Source organism: Ixodes scapularis, unplaced genomic scaffold (genome assembly GCF_016920785.2).
Source record: "Ixodes scapularis isolate PalLabHiFi unplaced genomic scaffold, ASM1692078v2 PGA_scaffold5__190_contigs__length_132052651, whole genome shotgun sequence".
Classification (NCBI taxonomy): Eukaryota; Metazoa; Arthropoda; class Arachnida; order Ixodida; family Ixodidae; genus Ixodes; species Ixodes scapularis.
In genome coordinates, this window is record NW_024609880.1 from 1,029,691 (window position 1) to 1,045,827 (window position 16,137).

The 16,137-nt window shown below is 47.5% G+C and overlaps 1 non-coding gene across 1 annotated transcript in view; it reads right to left on the bottom strand.

Annotated features, from left to right (window-relative positions):
• Positions 1-13,928: 13,928 nt before the first annotated feature.
• The window catches only part of LOC8051329, a 53,620-nt gene continuing 51,411 nt past the window's right edge, over positions 13,929-16,137 (bottom strand). The window contains exon 5 of the transcript XR_005716214.1: positions 13,929-14,077. This is a non-coding gene — a transcript (uncharacterized LOC8051329). The remainder of the gene's footprint in view (positions 14,078-16,137) is intronic.

Sequence of the window (16,137 nt, forward strand, 5' to 3'; positions counted from 1 at the left end):
GTTCGCTTCTACTCACACCGTGCGCGCATGCGCAACTCTCCCCCTCTAGTCTCCTCTACCTCAAGTGTGAATATAAGCAGCGGTAGCGCGCTGCGCGCGTTCAAGGGGAGGAAGTGGCCGAGTGGGCTAACGCGTCTCAGCTCGGAGCGTGGAGCGAAAGCTTGCGCTGGGAACCTCCTGGGTTCGATCCCCGCCGCCCCCGCCCGTTTCGATCTGGATGAGTTTCGTACCGGCACGCGTTTGAGTGATCACTACTGCGTGATGCACGTTAAACAATTACACCATCTTCCCGAGGGGAACCATGGGGTGATGCGCAGCATCGCGGAGTTTCCAACAACGTTCACGTGATGTGTGGTAACAAACGCAAGTTCACAACATAATAACACGCGAGTTAACAACGTTACTAACACCGTTAATAACGATCCGCGATGCTCCGCATCACCCCATGGTTCCCCTCGGGAAGATGGTGTAATTTTTTATTCTAGTTTTGGCTAGATGTATGATGACTTCTACAGCTTTGCGATTTAGATAATGGAGAAGTTTAGTAGATCGGTCCGATGACTCCGATAACGATACCCGATACCCCGCCGCCGCCTTTGCGCATGCATCGTATCGCTATCGGGGGCATCGGATGCATCGGAACGATCTACTAAAACCCTCGAATATCAGGCAACGGCTGCAACGACGAAGCTTTGCTCTATCTTCGAGGTAAATAGTACCTCTATTGCTTCGCTGAAAAACCTCAATGCAGAGCATGAAGCATTCGTGAGGAACAATATGGTGCCCCAGTTCAGAAGTGTCCAGCGTAATAGTCGCCATCTTCATTATGGAATGACGCAAAATGTCTGACGAGACTTTCGAGAGCCAGCTGTTGTGCAACATGCTCAAGGTCATTAAATCGAACAAGTTGCAACAATAAGAACTTGAATAAGCATCTGTTCTTTGTTTCTTACTTGAGGACAATAATATTGAAAGTAACGCCACGAAAGAAACGGATTACTTTTTGGGGTAACGGTCAGTTACTTTTTTGGGAGGGTAGTTGTAACTGTAATAAATTAAAATTTAGCCTCGAGTAATTGTAAGTGTAATTCCTTACTATTTTTCAGTAACGTGTGCAAGTCTGGTTGTAAACGGCTTTCATTTTTTTTCAAAGAGAAAGTAAGTGCGGTATTTCGTTTTGTTTTTGTTTTGTTTTAGTTTTACCACCCATACATATATAACTCCACCTCCCCATCATCAGAAGTGCTTGTGCCCCTGCCTTTCCGGGCGCGAGCCCCCGTTTGTGTTCTTGAGATAAAGCTCAGCTCTTCTCACTCGCTCATCTCGTCAAGTCGTCTTTATCTTTCAGTGTTGTCGTGCTCCGCCCGCGACTCTCCCTTTGGCCGTCATCTTCCACGTGTGAGCTTTTTCATTCCTTCCCACAGGTTCGCATGGGCGCTGGATCTATTTTTTTATTTTTTATGCTGTAGGCGTTTCGTTTTAAATTACGACAAGCACCCCTTGACGAAAATGTAAAATGCAGCTCAAGCTCTTCTGAAAACACAGGACTACTGCAAGGGCCGTAAAGATTTTTTTTTTTTTTTTTGCTTTGGAGAGTTTTTGATGAGAAGGAAGCTAGAATCAACCCCACCAAGCTCGCCCAATAGCCTGAGACCACGCTGGCACCACTCAAAAGGGTATCTACAAAGGTACCCATTACGCAAGGCGAAAGAGGCGTATGATTATAACAGAAGCCATTAAACAAAAGAGTGCAAGGGGCTGCTCCCACACACAGTGGTTTGGATTCCAAAGGGTGCGGCCTCTCAAGGAATGATATAAAACCAAGCAAGGCTGCCTACGTCTTACAGGGCGGAGACGGACCACAGAACAATGCGACACACACTATACTATCTCCAGGGGTGCTATTCTGGTCGCAAACGGGCACCTTTCGAATTGTGGCGTATCGAGAAAGAAGGGGCGGAGCCTCAAACTAGAATGATTCTTGTTTGAGGCTCGGCCCCAACGTTCGGGTTCACGCACGCGGCAAGCTAGAATCTGACGATCCTTTACGTCACGCTGACGTGTCTACGCAGTTGGGGCGCAGAAATCCCCGCATTTCCCCCTGTTCTTTTTCTTCTCTTCTTTCTTTCCTCCGGGAGTTAGAACGAGCGAATAACGGAGGAAAGGCTACCTTCCGGAAAATGGAAGGAAACAGAGAAAAATAATATTATCCTTTTATAAAATACAAAAGATTATTTAAATAATTATGACGTAAAGTAAATTTAGCTAATATACCTCAACTTGTTTTCTCGAAGTCTTTCGCTATGGTCTTTCAAAACAAACATGGCGAAAACCGCGGTAGCGACCTTGTGGTATTTGTGCCTCGTTTGTGTCGTTGCTTTCTCTTTTTCTGCACGATACAGATGGCATTACGAGAAGAAAATATTATTTGAAGGTACGCGGCGACACCGATCATCTTTTGTGAAGCTGTCGTGAATATAAGCCAGAAATGAAATGTCCTGTTTGCCTGCGAAAGAGACTTCAAATGGATACAGAGGTGACGACGACTCTGTGGTAGTATATGACAAGTCATGAGATCGACGCAGAGTGCAACGGTTGTGAGCATTCTGTGGATGATGCAGGAAAGTTTCTTCGGGCAGTTTTAATAATCCTTTGCTCCTTTGCTCACTGCAGTGATTATGCCGGTATAGTCTCCCTAAGCCATGCTCTTCTCTTTCGGTGCTGAAGAAATGCACGCGACGGCATAATCTCGGGCAGTCTTTTTTATTTATTTTTATTTGCAGAATAGATCGTGCAAAAAAAAAAAAAAAAAAACGGCTTTTACGATTTTACACGTCCTCGCTTTCCCATTGGCTTCATTGCGCGTGACGATCCACCGCCTTTTGCCATGGAAACGTTCGTGAAACTAGAAAGCCTCTGTTTGCCGCTAACAGTCATTTTTCGAGTTCGGGTTGTGACGACAAAATGACGTAAGAACAAGAATACACGGGACTATTTGCATTGTTTTAACTCGACAACCGTACGCTTGGCGAGTTAAACTCGAAAGAACATGGCCGCTATGCTCGTCGGATCGACCGCGGCTGGGTTTTGACATGCCATCGGTCACTTGATCAACGCGCACACGAATACTTTCGTGCTGTTGGATGAGCCCATTCGGCGGCAGGACCGAGTCGAAGAGCACAGTGAGCTGGCGTTTAACGTCTCCGATGTAACGCTTGGCGAGATGCAAGACTTGGCTTCTATTTGTGCCGGTGTTATGAAGCTTGAAAGTGGTGGTGTTGTTGTGGCTAGTACGGTAGCATTGCTGAGATTATGAAGACGGTAATAGACCTTTATTCAGCGTTGCCGTGCATTAAGATTCAAAACCTCACCTTGACACAAAGGGAACCACGTTTTCGCGAGCACGGAGGCAGCAGCCAACGGTCTGAGAAAGAATTGTGCCGCCGCCACGATCGCCAGCGATCGCCCCAACGGCAAGAAAACAAACGACAAGCTCATTGAGGTTTGTGTAGTGCTGACTACTGATTCATCGGACGACAAAGGTGAATGATGTAAAACGCAACGTAAGTTTGACAGCGTTTTGCAAAACGAATTTGTTTCGTTAAAAATTTAATTTGTGGAATTCGTTAACGCCTTCAAAAGTTTGACGGGGACCGCATTGTGAACGCAGGCTTCACACAAGTCTTTTCTACAGTGTGTGCTTTGGCTGCATGCATATAAATACAAAAACACTGCCTATGTGGTGCATTAAATAAAAGAAATTTCGTTTATCTTGATAATGTTGACTATCTATTGAGTGCTGTTGATAGTAGTGGCGTAGCCAGGAACTTCTAAGGGGGTGAGGATGGAGGGGGGTTGAGGTGGCTGGGATGTTCATGACTTGGGGTGCGGGGGGGATGGTGTCGGAATTTGTGTGTATATTCTAGGGCCCGCCGGATTTGAGAAGGGAAGGAGCGAAGCACCATAAACCCCCCCCCCCCTCGCCCCCCCCCCTGGCTTTGCCACATAAGGGGAGCATCCTACATTCACAGGCTGCTATAAGCATGTGCATAGCCACTGAGCTCGTACCACAATGGCAAGATAGTTGCTGACATTCTTCACGTTACGAAGCAGTTCTTTCTTTAGTACATATGCTCGCTTTTCCTTCACACATCTACTCTGCCTCCGCTTGTCGTTTATGCTTGATGGTGATAAGCCAACAGTGCGTATTTGCTCTGCATCACACGCAAATTTAAAAAATCCAGCTCACACTACTCTTTAATTTCAATGAGTTACTGTCACTTTTGAAACGACAATCTATTTAATTGCTATAATAACCTTTACATTAAACACACGTGTGCTGAATGTAGGACAATTCTATTTTTATTGTTTTTCTTGGTCACGAAGATGACAACCATCCACAAGACACTGGCTAAATTTCTCGTCTACAGTGGGTAACAATGTTACCATACTCTGTCAGACTAAATTGCTGCTGTCTAGACAAGTACCGATTCATTTTAGGACAGACCTGTTCGTAGTTTATTACAGGGCATCGAAAAGTGTTCTTATGACATTCCGATGACTGACTTGCAATTCCAGCAGCTTGGCGTGAAAAGGTAAAATATCTAATTGATACAACAAAATGCCATCAGCAACCCATCCAGATTTTATTTCGTGATTGACGGTAGCTACAGACCGCAAAAAATTGTCAACTGAAGACATAGGTACTAAGCGTGCACTAACTTCGAAGCGGTAAAAACCCTGAAGTTTAAACGTCAACTTACCACCATGTTGTTAATGGCAAAATGGTGTTTGCGGCAAAGTGTTGGAGTCCGTCAGAATGGTGACGGTCTCCTTCAGACCGATGATGACGGTGACGAAGGTTTAATTAGAGTCTAAGTTTAGTCAACGCACCCGACGACGTCGGTGTGCTTGTCATGGTGGCGACGAAAGCCTTCTTTCGCACATGCCTCAGCTGCCTCGGTCCGGGGTTTTGTCGACCCAACCGTCTCTTCCCAGCCGGTTGACAGCGATACTCACGACGGCCGTCACGGCTCTGATCACCATCCACTGGGCATTAGCTATGTGATCATCGGGGGCAACCGCGCCCTTGTAGTTCCCCGGTGCGAAAAATCTCAGTGCGATTCAATTAGTAGCTGCTGCTCGACGGTCATCATCTCTCATCGTCGCCGTCTCTCGTTGTCACACTGCGATCACACGGTGCTTTTCGACAAGCGGTATTGTCGTCAGAAACAGTCGTCGTGCATCGCGAAGGCAACCGGGTGCTCGCGGAAAACCCGTCATTGTACGCGTTGGTCGAGCCATCGTTGAGCAACAAGCATCGCCGCCATTTTCTACGCTCTAGAATCCTGCCCAAAGCTTGTTCCCCTTCGTGCAATAGAAAGAGAGGCTAAAAGCACGAGCACATCACCCCGAACGATCTTGCACGAACGTTGGCTTGCACTGCGCAAGCGCGCCTGCTCGACAGGGACGTTGAAAGCCCGGAGCACGTTCTTTTAGCTCCTACACCCGCACTAGCTCGCACTCATAGTGAAACAAAGAGTAGGGTGTGTCGAGTAATACCACAGTTAATCTAGTGACGTGACTTCCGCTATGTGCTACGTAGGTCGGACGTGGTCATACGTCACTTTGTCGTCACGGTCCGAACTCGAAGAGCGACAGTTACGGCAAACGGTTGCTTTCGTGTTTCGCGAACGTTCCCTTGGGAACCGCGTGGAATTATCACGCGGGCTGTGGCCAATAGGAGCGCGCGGTTCGTAGGGGGGAGGAGTTTTCGAGAAACACGAACGTGACCGTTTGTGACCAGAGTAGCACCCCAGGCTGCAATCTTCGAGAAGGGCAACTGAAATGCCAGTCAAAAAGGCAATCACCCTTCATCACACAGAGAGACAGAGTATCGCGACCACCGAGCCGTTATAGACAGCGATGCTTCAGAGAGGGTGGTGTCATACAAATGATATGACGCCAACTCTGGCTGGTTAAGGGGCTTCGCGAGGAGATGCGCGATGCTCGGTGAAGCACGACACTAGAAGCGGATGCGGGAGTTCCGTAAAAGCTTTACTGCTGTTCACTTGCGGCTTTCGACTCTGGCCTTGTTTACTCATACTCAGTACACGACACTGGGAAGGCACGGATCGAGCAAAAGGCCACAATTAACGACAAAAAAATATACAAATTTTACCTAGTCTTCAGATGGATATGTGTTGTACTTGTAGCGGTCATCGCGCCAGCTCTTGAAAGAGGAAAGCAGAGGACGACACGGAGAAAAGGCTCGCCAGTAAGTTGAGCGGCTAGGTTCCGAAGGCCGTGACAGCAATCTGCACTTGATATGTAAATAATGTATATATAAATACTGATTGCTAAAAGTGGTGACCCGTAAGCGCGTTGTCATCAGCAGATGCAGCGGAGGTGCGCGATATTATCTTAGCACCACCCACGCTAACACCCTACGACACCCTCAAGGCAGAACTAGTTCGACGCAACAGCCTATCCGAACAACGACGGCTACAGCAGCTCCTGGCTACAGAAGAGCTGGGAGACAAAACACCGTCTCAGTTACTGCGTCGGATGAGGCACTTCTTGGGAAACGCCACCATTGAGGACTCACTTCTGCGACAATTGTTCCTGCAGCGTCTGCCCAACGACGTCCGTATGATGCTCGCGTCAGCAGACAGCGCAACCCTGGATGACCTCGCAAAGGTGGCAGATCGCATTGTCGACGTATCAACGACACGCCGTCCAGAAGTTTACGAAACAACTCGATCTCCACAATAGCCCTCAGATTTCTGCACCGCCATGGAGCGACGCATGGATCAGTTGACAGAAATGGTGGCTGCTCTTCGCCCTTCACGATCACCATCACAACGTCGAAGAAACTCGCCAGCCCGCCGACGTAGCAGGTCCTACAGTCCTGTTAACCAACAATGTTGGTATCATCGTACATTCGGCTCCCGCGCCCAGAAATGCACTTGTACGGCGCCGGGAAACAGCAACGCCTGGCCGGTTGCAACGTCGGCCTTGCCTGTTTTTTCTCCCAGATAAGGACACAAAAATTCGTTTCCTAGTTGACACTGGCGCCGAGGTGTCAGTATTGCCTCCAACAGCTCAAGATCGTCGTAATCAGCAACCCTCGCAACTTAAGGCCGCTAACGGCACTGTCATTCCCACCAACGGAGTCCGCACTCTCACGATCAACCTAGGATTGTGTCGAGTTTTGCGTTGGATTTTCACTATCGCAGACATCCAACATCCAATCCTCGGAGCAGATTTTCTACAACACTACAACCTCCTTGTGGACATCCGCAACCGTCGTCTCATTGATGCCACTACGCTCCTTTCTGTATCAGGGACCCGCACGAAGCTGCAATCAATTGGACTGGCTCCACTGCTCGTCCCGACAGATTCTCCCTACATTGATATTATGCAAGAGTTCCCTTCCCTTGTACGTCCCTGCACTTTCACAAGTCAAGTCAAACACAACGTCCAACATCACATCGAGACGACAGGACCCCCCGTTTATTCACGACCCCGAAGGCTTCCTCCCGAAAAATACCGGACCGCCAAGCAAGCTTTCGACCATATGCTCGAATTGGGCATAATACGGCCTTCCTCCAGCTCGTGGGCTTCACCGCTACATATGGTTCCAAAATCGACACCTGGCGACCGGCGCCCCTGCGGGGATTATCGCAACCTCAATCAAGCCACCACCCCTGATCGCTATCCGGTGCCCCACATCCACGATGCTGCGTCAATTCTCGAAGGTTCAATCATATTTTCAAACGTAGATCTTGTTCGCGCGTACCATCAGATACCGGTCGCACCTGAAGATATCTCAAGAACGGCAATCACCACACCATTCGGACTCTTCGAATTCCTTCGGATGCCTTTCGGACTACAAAATGCTGCCCAGACTTTTCAAAGATTTTTAGATCAGGTCCTCCGCGGATTACCTTTTGTGTACGCCTATCAAGACGACATCCTTGTTGCGAGCAGATCCGAAGACGAACACAAGCACCACCTTCGCAGCCTCTTCCAACGACTCGACGAAACGGGCCTCATGATTAATACTTCCAAATGTCATTTCGGTGCAACGAGCGTCTCTTTCCTGGGCCATCAAATTGACCGTCATGGCCTAAGACCACTTCCCAGCAAAGTGGACGCCATACGAGACTATCCGCAACCTCAGTCTGCGCGCGCTCCTAGAGCTTTTCTAGGCTTAGTTAATTATTATCGACGTTTTGTTCCTCACTATGCTACATTGCTTCAGCCTGGTCAAGATATTCTTCCACCGTCGAAAACAGGCCTTCCTAAATGGACTGATGCGGCTACACAGGCATTCACCAGCATCAAGACACACATCGCGCGTGCCACCTTGCTTCGACATCCAAAAGCAGACGCACCGACATGCCTGCTTACTGATGCCTCAGATGTCGCAGTAGGCGCTGTCCTCCAACAGTTTATCAACGGCGAATGGCAACCGATTTCATTCTTTTCCCGCAAACTTACAACTACAGAGCGACGCTATAGCACGTTCGGTCGGGAGCTCCTAGCCGTCTATTCGGCAATCCGCCACTTTCGACACTTTTTGGAAGCTCGATCATTTCACATCCTAACTGATCATAAACCTCTGGCGGGCGCCATACAATCACTCACGCCAGACAGCGGACATCATTCTCCAAGAGAACTACGCCAAATGTCCTTTATCTCGGAATTCACAACGGATATACGACACATAAAGGGCACAGAGAATGTAGTCGCAGACACATTGTCTCGACCAAGCATAGCCCCAGTCACTGGTGGTAATGCCGCGCCTCTGACTCCGGCCGCACTGGTCGATGCCCAGCATATGGACTCAGAACTTCATAGACTTCGAACTACACCGGGAGCACTACATCTCAAAGACATCAGTCTCCCTGGGCTAGAAAGGACCCTGACTTGCGACATCTCTGCCGGCTCTCCCCGCCCATTCGTTCCCTACTCGTTAAGGCGGCAACTTTTCGACTCGCTACACGGGTTATCCCATCCACGCATACGAGCAACACAGAAGCTCATAACCTCTCGATATGTCTGGCCAAACATAAACATTGATGTGAGAAGCTGGGCCAAAAATTGCCTGGCATGTCAAAGAGCGAAGATTCAGCGACACACACAAAGCCCCACAGGCTCTTTCCAACTTCCTGAAGCTCGCTTTGAAAATGTACATCTAGACATCGTCGGGCCCATGCCGGAATCACAAGGTTCCAGATATATTCTCACGGTCATTGATCGGTTCACGAGATGGCCTGAGGCGCTTGCAATTTCTGACATCACGGCTCAGACAGTCGCACAATCATTTCTACTCGTGTGGATTTCGCGATTCGGTGTACCAGCAATTGTCACCACGGATAGGGGCAGACAATTCGAATCTGCGCTCTTCAAGGCATTCACTTCTCTCCTCGGTATCAGCAGGCTGAGAACCACAGCTTACCACCCCGAAGCCAACGGAATGATTGAGAGATTTCATCGTCAGCTGAAGACAGCACTCATCGCACGCGAGGCTCACACCCACTGGACCGAATCGCTACCTCTAGTGCTTTTGGGTCTTCGAACGGTCTTCAGTGACCAACTTTCATGCTCAGCCGCCGAACTTGTCTATGGAACGACACTTCGCTTACCACTGCAATATTTCATCCCGCCTGACATACTAGTCACCCCCGATCCATCCGACTACGTTCACCGTCTCAGGGATGCTATGTCACAACTTCGCCCCACACCTACAAGGCCGTCATCGATACGCCCTGTTTTTGTCAGCCGCGAACTGTCAACAACCACACACGTTTTCGTCAGAAAGGATGCTCTACGCCGCTGCCTCCAACCACCCTACGATGGTCCATTTCCGGTTTTGAAGAGGACACCGAAATACTTCCAAATACTGTTAAACGGGAAAACAGAGAATGTATCGATAGACAGGCTCAAGCCCGCGCCTATCCAACCGTCACGTCAGGAGTCCCCAGAGACAAAAGTGTTCAAACCAACGCACCGCAAAGTTCATTTTTCTACCTTCAATCGTCAAATCGACTAGAAGGGGGGTAGTGTAGCGGTCATCGCGCCAGCTCTTGAAAGAGGAAAGAAGAGGACGACACGGAGAAAGGCTCGCGAGCAAGTTGAGCGGCTACGTTCCGAAGGCCGTGACAGCAATCTGCACTTGATATGTAAATAATGTATATATAAACACTGATTGCTAAATACTATATCCCGGGAGAACAATTTGATATCTGAAGTATTCGTGTCTTTTTTAAGACATTGTTTAAATTATGATTCTTACTGCTGAAACACACGATTCTTCGTACGCTGTTTATATCGGCAGGTGCAGATCGAGGAAGAGGCTACAATCAACGAAAGACAAGATTAAAATTGTACATCTTTTATAGTTGGATATGTGTTGCACTCAGGCCTGAGCAGGATCGCGGTACAAATGTATCGCGATAGCATTTTAGGGATACTTTCGAGCGGCTCTGTGGTCGATTCTACTCACACTATGGCTAACTCAGAAGCATATAAGACGACAGTTTAAGAACCTCCCTAACGGCAAAATGGAGTTCATTTTGTGGAAACGCCTTTTGTCAAGCATGGAACGCAGTCTTTTCCGATGAGCAACTATGTGTAGTCGGTGAGAGGTCGAGAACGAAGTAGAAACACCTCCTACCTTCTTCCACTTTAGCAGAGCGAACGCTTGAGAGGAGGCGACCTCCACTCCAACGTTCGCTCTGCTAAAGTGGAAAGAGGTGGCAGGAGCTTCAACTTCGTCCTTGACCTGTCACCGACTATAGTTCACTAAAGCGTGACATGTTTTTTTTATTTATTTTTTATTTTGTTAGCGGCATTTGCGTTAAGGGGAAGTGCATAAAATGACACAAAAGGAGGATCACATGCATAAATTTCTATTTTCATTCGCCACAAACCGCGACCTCCCCACGCAGCACCGTTCGGGAACAAATGCATTTCTATAAATATCTTTATCTGTACTCCGGAATACTTTTTCGACATTTTTTCAGACGTATCTCAGGGATATCCGGTTACATAAAAGACGAATGTGTCTTTGCATCTGCATTTTGGGCCTTAAAATACATGTATACCAGTATTTCTGTTAAAGAATACTTTTTGGAGTGTCTCCACCCAGCCCTGGTTGCACTGAATTTCGGGATGAATATGCTGGCCTAAATGTTTTTTTTTTTTTTTTTTTTTCTATGCGCGCATGGCGACGTGACCGCTGCTCACAGGACCCCAAAATGTTAAACATGACGCTATCAACAAACGAATGCGCACATAAAAATTTATTAAGGATTACAAAAGAGGAAACTTATTTTTTAATACTGAACTTGAAGCCTTTTACACAACTTCAGAGAACATTGTACTTACTGAACTGTTTAAAGAAACTGAAACCTATTCGCAGACAAGCTTACCGATCTCATGGTTTCTATTCAATTTATTTATTGATACTACTAACACATGAGGGATATTACAAGTGTGAAAAACACTACGTAAAAAGTGCTGCGTTTCTGCGGTGTATCGCTGGAGACGTGTTTTTTTTTTTTTTTTTTTTTACAGCGATAGCTGTTAGGGGTTCTTCTTACCACTGGAAATGACGTCCGCTGTTGATGTTTTAGTTGTTGATATTGTAGTTGGGATTGTAGGTTCTGGGTGTTGTCAAGACCTTGAAAGAAGGCGCCCGCCGCCCGCAGGAATTGAACCTGAGTCCGGTGCGGGCAACATGAAGGCGTTACCATTAAGGTAGGCTTAAGCTTTTGGCCGTATTTGTTCGCAGAAAAAAAGCTACGCCTTGCAATTGTACAAGTCAAATCCACGTATGAAATACCCTTTTGAGATTGCTACCTGCGAGCGCCGATTTTTACGGCCCATTTTAGATCATATCTTGGCATTTCTGCAACGCTATATCATTCAGCATATTAGTAATGTGCTAGTGTATGTGTTAATTGTTATTCTGCTTGCCTGTTTGTGGCTCCCTCATTTATTACCTCGAGTCGCTCAAAGAAAAATAAATGATAATGATGTTGATGATTCTCCATGGGGCTGCTAGTTGAGCTCTCTAGCTCTCTCTGAACATGCAACATGTAGTAGCGATTACACAAACGCAGTACGGTACGGCGCTCTTTTCGGTCTATAAGGGCAGACACAGAGTTTAAAAATTCCTGTATTTGAGAACCGCAAAGCGTGGTAAGTATCCAGCATCGTACGAGGCAACGAGCAAAAGAAACCGCAATTTATTTTTTATTTGCGTGGTAGTGTAGATATCACGAAAAGTCCTTTATTTCTTTTCAACATAGTCACCTCCTCGCTCGACACATGCGCACCAACGCTTCAGCAATGCATCAGTGCCGCGGGGAAAAAAACCTTCTGGCTGACTCCGGAGCCAGGTTAAAATCACTCGGTGTGGGGTCTCGCCAGTACGGTGGGTGCGGGATACAATCGAACTACATTCCTTTGATTTTTTTCGCTGCTGTACGTGTCGTGATGCGCGCATTGTCGTGATGCAACAACACCCCTGAGCTTAGCAATCCGCGACGCTTTGACCTGATTGCAGGCTTCAAGTGGTTCTCAAGCAGGTTGCAGTATGATTCACTGTGCACACCCAGTCCCTTGGGCATGTAAAGTTTAACTATTGGGCCTTTACGGTCCCAAAAGACCGCGAGCATTAGCTTGCCCACCATTGGCGCTGTCTTGAACTTCTTCTTCCTGGGTGACGATTTGTGTCGCCACTCCTTGCTCGGTCGTTTTGTCTCTGGCTAGGCGTAGTGTACCCAGCATTCATCACCGGTGACAATGCGTCGAAGAAAATCATCTCCCTCGGCTTCGTACCGTCGCAATTGTGTCTCAGAAGCATCCGCACGCCTCTCCTTAAGGTCCGGTATAAGTTGTTTTGGTACCCACCTGGTGGATACTTTGTGGTACTTCAGGATAACGTGAATAATATGGTGCGTCGAGCCGTGACTAATATTTAATTCTTCAGCCGCTTGATCGATGCCGACTCGCCGGTTTCCGTGTGTGAGCCGTTCCGCAGCAGAGATTGCGTCTGGCGTCGTTAAAGTGTGAGCCCAGCCGGAGCGAGGTGCGTCCGTCAAACTAAACGCTCCACTTCGAAACGTTTTGTGCCGCTGGTACACCTACCGAAGCGATACACGGGCGTCTCCGTACTGCTTCAGCATCCTGCGATGAATATCCGCAAGTTTTTCGCCCCCCCCCCCCCCCGCCCCCCCCCCGGCCCAAAAATCGAATAACCAAACGCTGCTCCCCCTTCTGCATGCTAACACGGGGGCGGCCACTTTGAAAGAGCTGCGGTCACATGACATTTTTCATCAAGTCGCCAGGCTGGCGTACTCAGCTGCTGTTGTGGTAGGTCAAAAAGTATTTTCAGCACAGCAGTCTATCATTAGATTTGATCTTCTCACGGCTAAATTGCGGTTACCTTTTAACTATACCTCGTATTACAGCTCTGCTGCAAATGAGAAGGCGATAGGGGTGTACGAATAGAGGTTATAATCGCAAGCGCAGTGTCATTCGTAGCATCAGCGCTGTTAAGAGAACCGGCTATTGTGACTTACTTTTGCACTGTGAATGTTATGAATGACGAAGCTGTATTCCATTCGAATCACTCTTTGCACACCCCTAGAATGCGCCATTCGCCGGGAAAGAAAGCGGAATAACTAATCACAGCCAGTGTTTCTTAAGCTTTTTATTAAAATATCTGTCTGCATTTCTGCTGAATAGTCACTCTTTTGTCGTTAGCATAGGGGTTGGCCACGTTTATCAAAGCGCGAAACTTTTCTCGGAACCACTTCCTAGTCTCCCGCGCCGCCGTGCGGCTCAGAGGCGGTCCTGTGAAAAGTGTTTCGGGATGCAGGTGATATAAAAGTGGTTTATTTCAGTGAAATTTATGGCTCAGCTTTAGCCGGTGCTCCCCAACATTCTCCTAAAGACTTGAAAGTGACAGCCGGTGTCCCACAAAAGACAGTGTAGATAAAAAAACACCAGCTATTCACGCGGTCGGAATCATGACGACCGCGAGTGAAGAGTTCGCACACTGTAAAGGGTACAAAATTAATTTATGAGTGAAGGATCGTGTCAGTCCGAAACTGGCCGATAGCTCTCTGTAACATATCTGCAGTAATTTTTCTTCTTAATACAAAGCTGGTTTTGAACGCAATAATGCTACCGCGTTCACTATATCTTGGTATATTCTTATAGCATATTTCTGTATACCTACTCACAAAAATAGTTATAGACTTCTTCAGCAACGGGAAAATCGAGACAGTTAAACAAACAGGCTGGGCACTCGCCGAGCCAATCACTGCGGTCTACGGAAAAAAGGCAAAATGGAAGGACATTCTCTTTGTCAGGTTGAAGAATTCATTTCCATTTCTAGGCATACTTTTGGTGTCCTCATTCGGCCAGCTCTTTCCGTAGCTAGCTTCAAGTGGCTCCCTGAGGTTCCGTCCACTCCTCCTCAAAATGACCGAGAGGAAGTGAATGAACAGGCATTTTCTGTACTCCGTCTCATTGTAACTTGAAAAACTGCGAAAGCTATGGCCCAATTAAGCCACTCAGCGCATTGGAGGGAAATACGATGGTATACGCCATCTCAGTAGTTGCGCGCTGTGCTGTAGAAACCACGGGCGGGAGAAAAAGGGATTCAGCAAAGACGTTTAAGTGGGAGGATAATCTCAGTAGGGAACAAACACGACATTTGGGGCACACAAAAGATGATCCGGGAAAGAGGGAAGTTCTCCTTCCCCTCCTCTCTAACTGCTTAAATCACACTCTCACCCCTGTACCTTTACGAAGGGCTCCCACGTGCTTCACCTCCGTCGCTCTGAGTGGCCCCGCAGGGTCGTAGCGTTTGCTCTGCTAAGTTACGGTGAAACGAAATACAGAGTGTGCTCAGTTAACCTATTTACGCAAACTCAACCCTATGTTTCATTTCATTGTAAATGAAAGTGCATTTAAAGACCAGAACACATACGCACAGACACAGAAACACTAAAAACTTAAGGTCAATGCGCCTTCTCTGCCCCTGATTAGTTTAGGGACTGCCCACCTCAAATATGGCGCTGGCCAAACCAGATTTCACTTGGAACCTTGCGAGTCTCCGTTGAACAAACAATGACATAGCTTTTTGTCGTCAACAGCTTGACGATACCCGAAATCATCATGCATTATTTCAGCTTTCTCAGTGCATTTCAGAATATTAAGTAGACTGAAAACAACGATACTGCGGCCGACGATAACGACTACCAAGCGAGTCCACCAACATTGACTCTGGGAAACGACTCTAATTTCCCAGTTGCCTTTATTTAGTAATGATCCCACTCGCACAATATACCTCGGCAGTGTGTCCCGATTCCTTCAATCGGGAGCTTGACCTAACTCAAACACCCCACTCGTCATACTGTTATACGTATTACATTAAAAAACACAAAGCAAAAAAAAATTAATGGGCATAGATATGTTGTTAAAGATGTCTTTATTTTAAAGGGCAATGATGGAACACGTTTCTTTTATATATATATGTTTCACGAAAGAAAAAAAGTAACGTGCAATATATTCGCCGTCGGACGTAATTTAGGTGGAGGTTTAGGCCCATTACTACTGGATTGGCATGGCTGCTCGACCGAACATACTCAAAAGCCTATTGTTTCCCTTTAGTGATATCCGGCGCGTCTAGTCTGCAATCGTCACTGAATATTCCCAGAATGCCGAAACTCCCAAGCTTCTTTTCAGAACCGAGTCGCGGCGCAGCGGTCGCCATCCCCAATGTGGCGCTGTCCTCTGCGGTCGAAGCGAAGCGCGTACACTGTAGCGTTCGTTCTCGTGTGAGCCCTTCAATCCACGTTCCTGGCCTGTGGGGACACTGCTTTGTTTCAGAGCGCAGCTCTTAGACGCCCGTTTCCGCGTTTCGCGGCGTCGCCGTCCGCATCGGCGTCGGCGTAACCGCCCCGCTAAATTTAGCAGAAAATGTAATTGGTGTTGAGGTCAAGTGACGTCAATTTTCCCGCTATATCTAGCGGAGAAACCGAATTTGTTCGTGGGTGATGTGACACGATGTCATGTGACGTCATTTTCCCCTCTAAGTTTTCCGAAGAA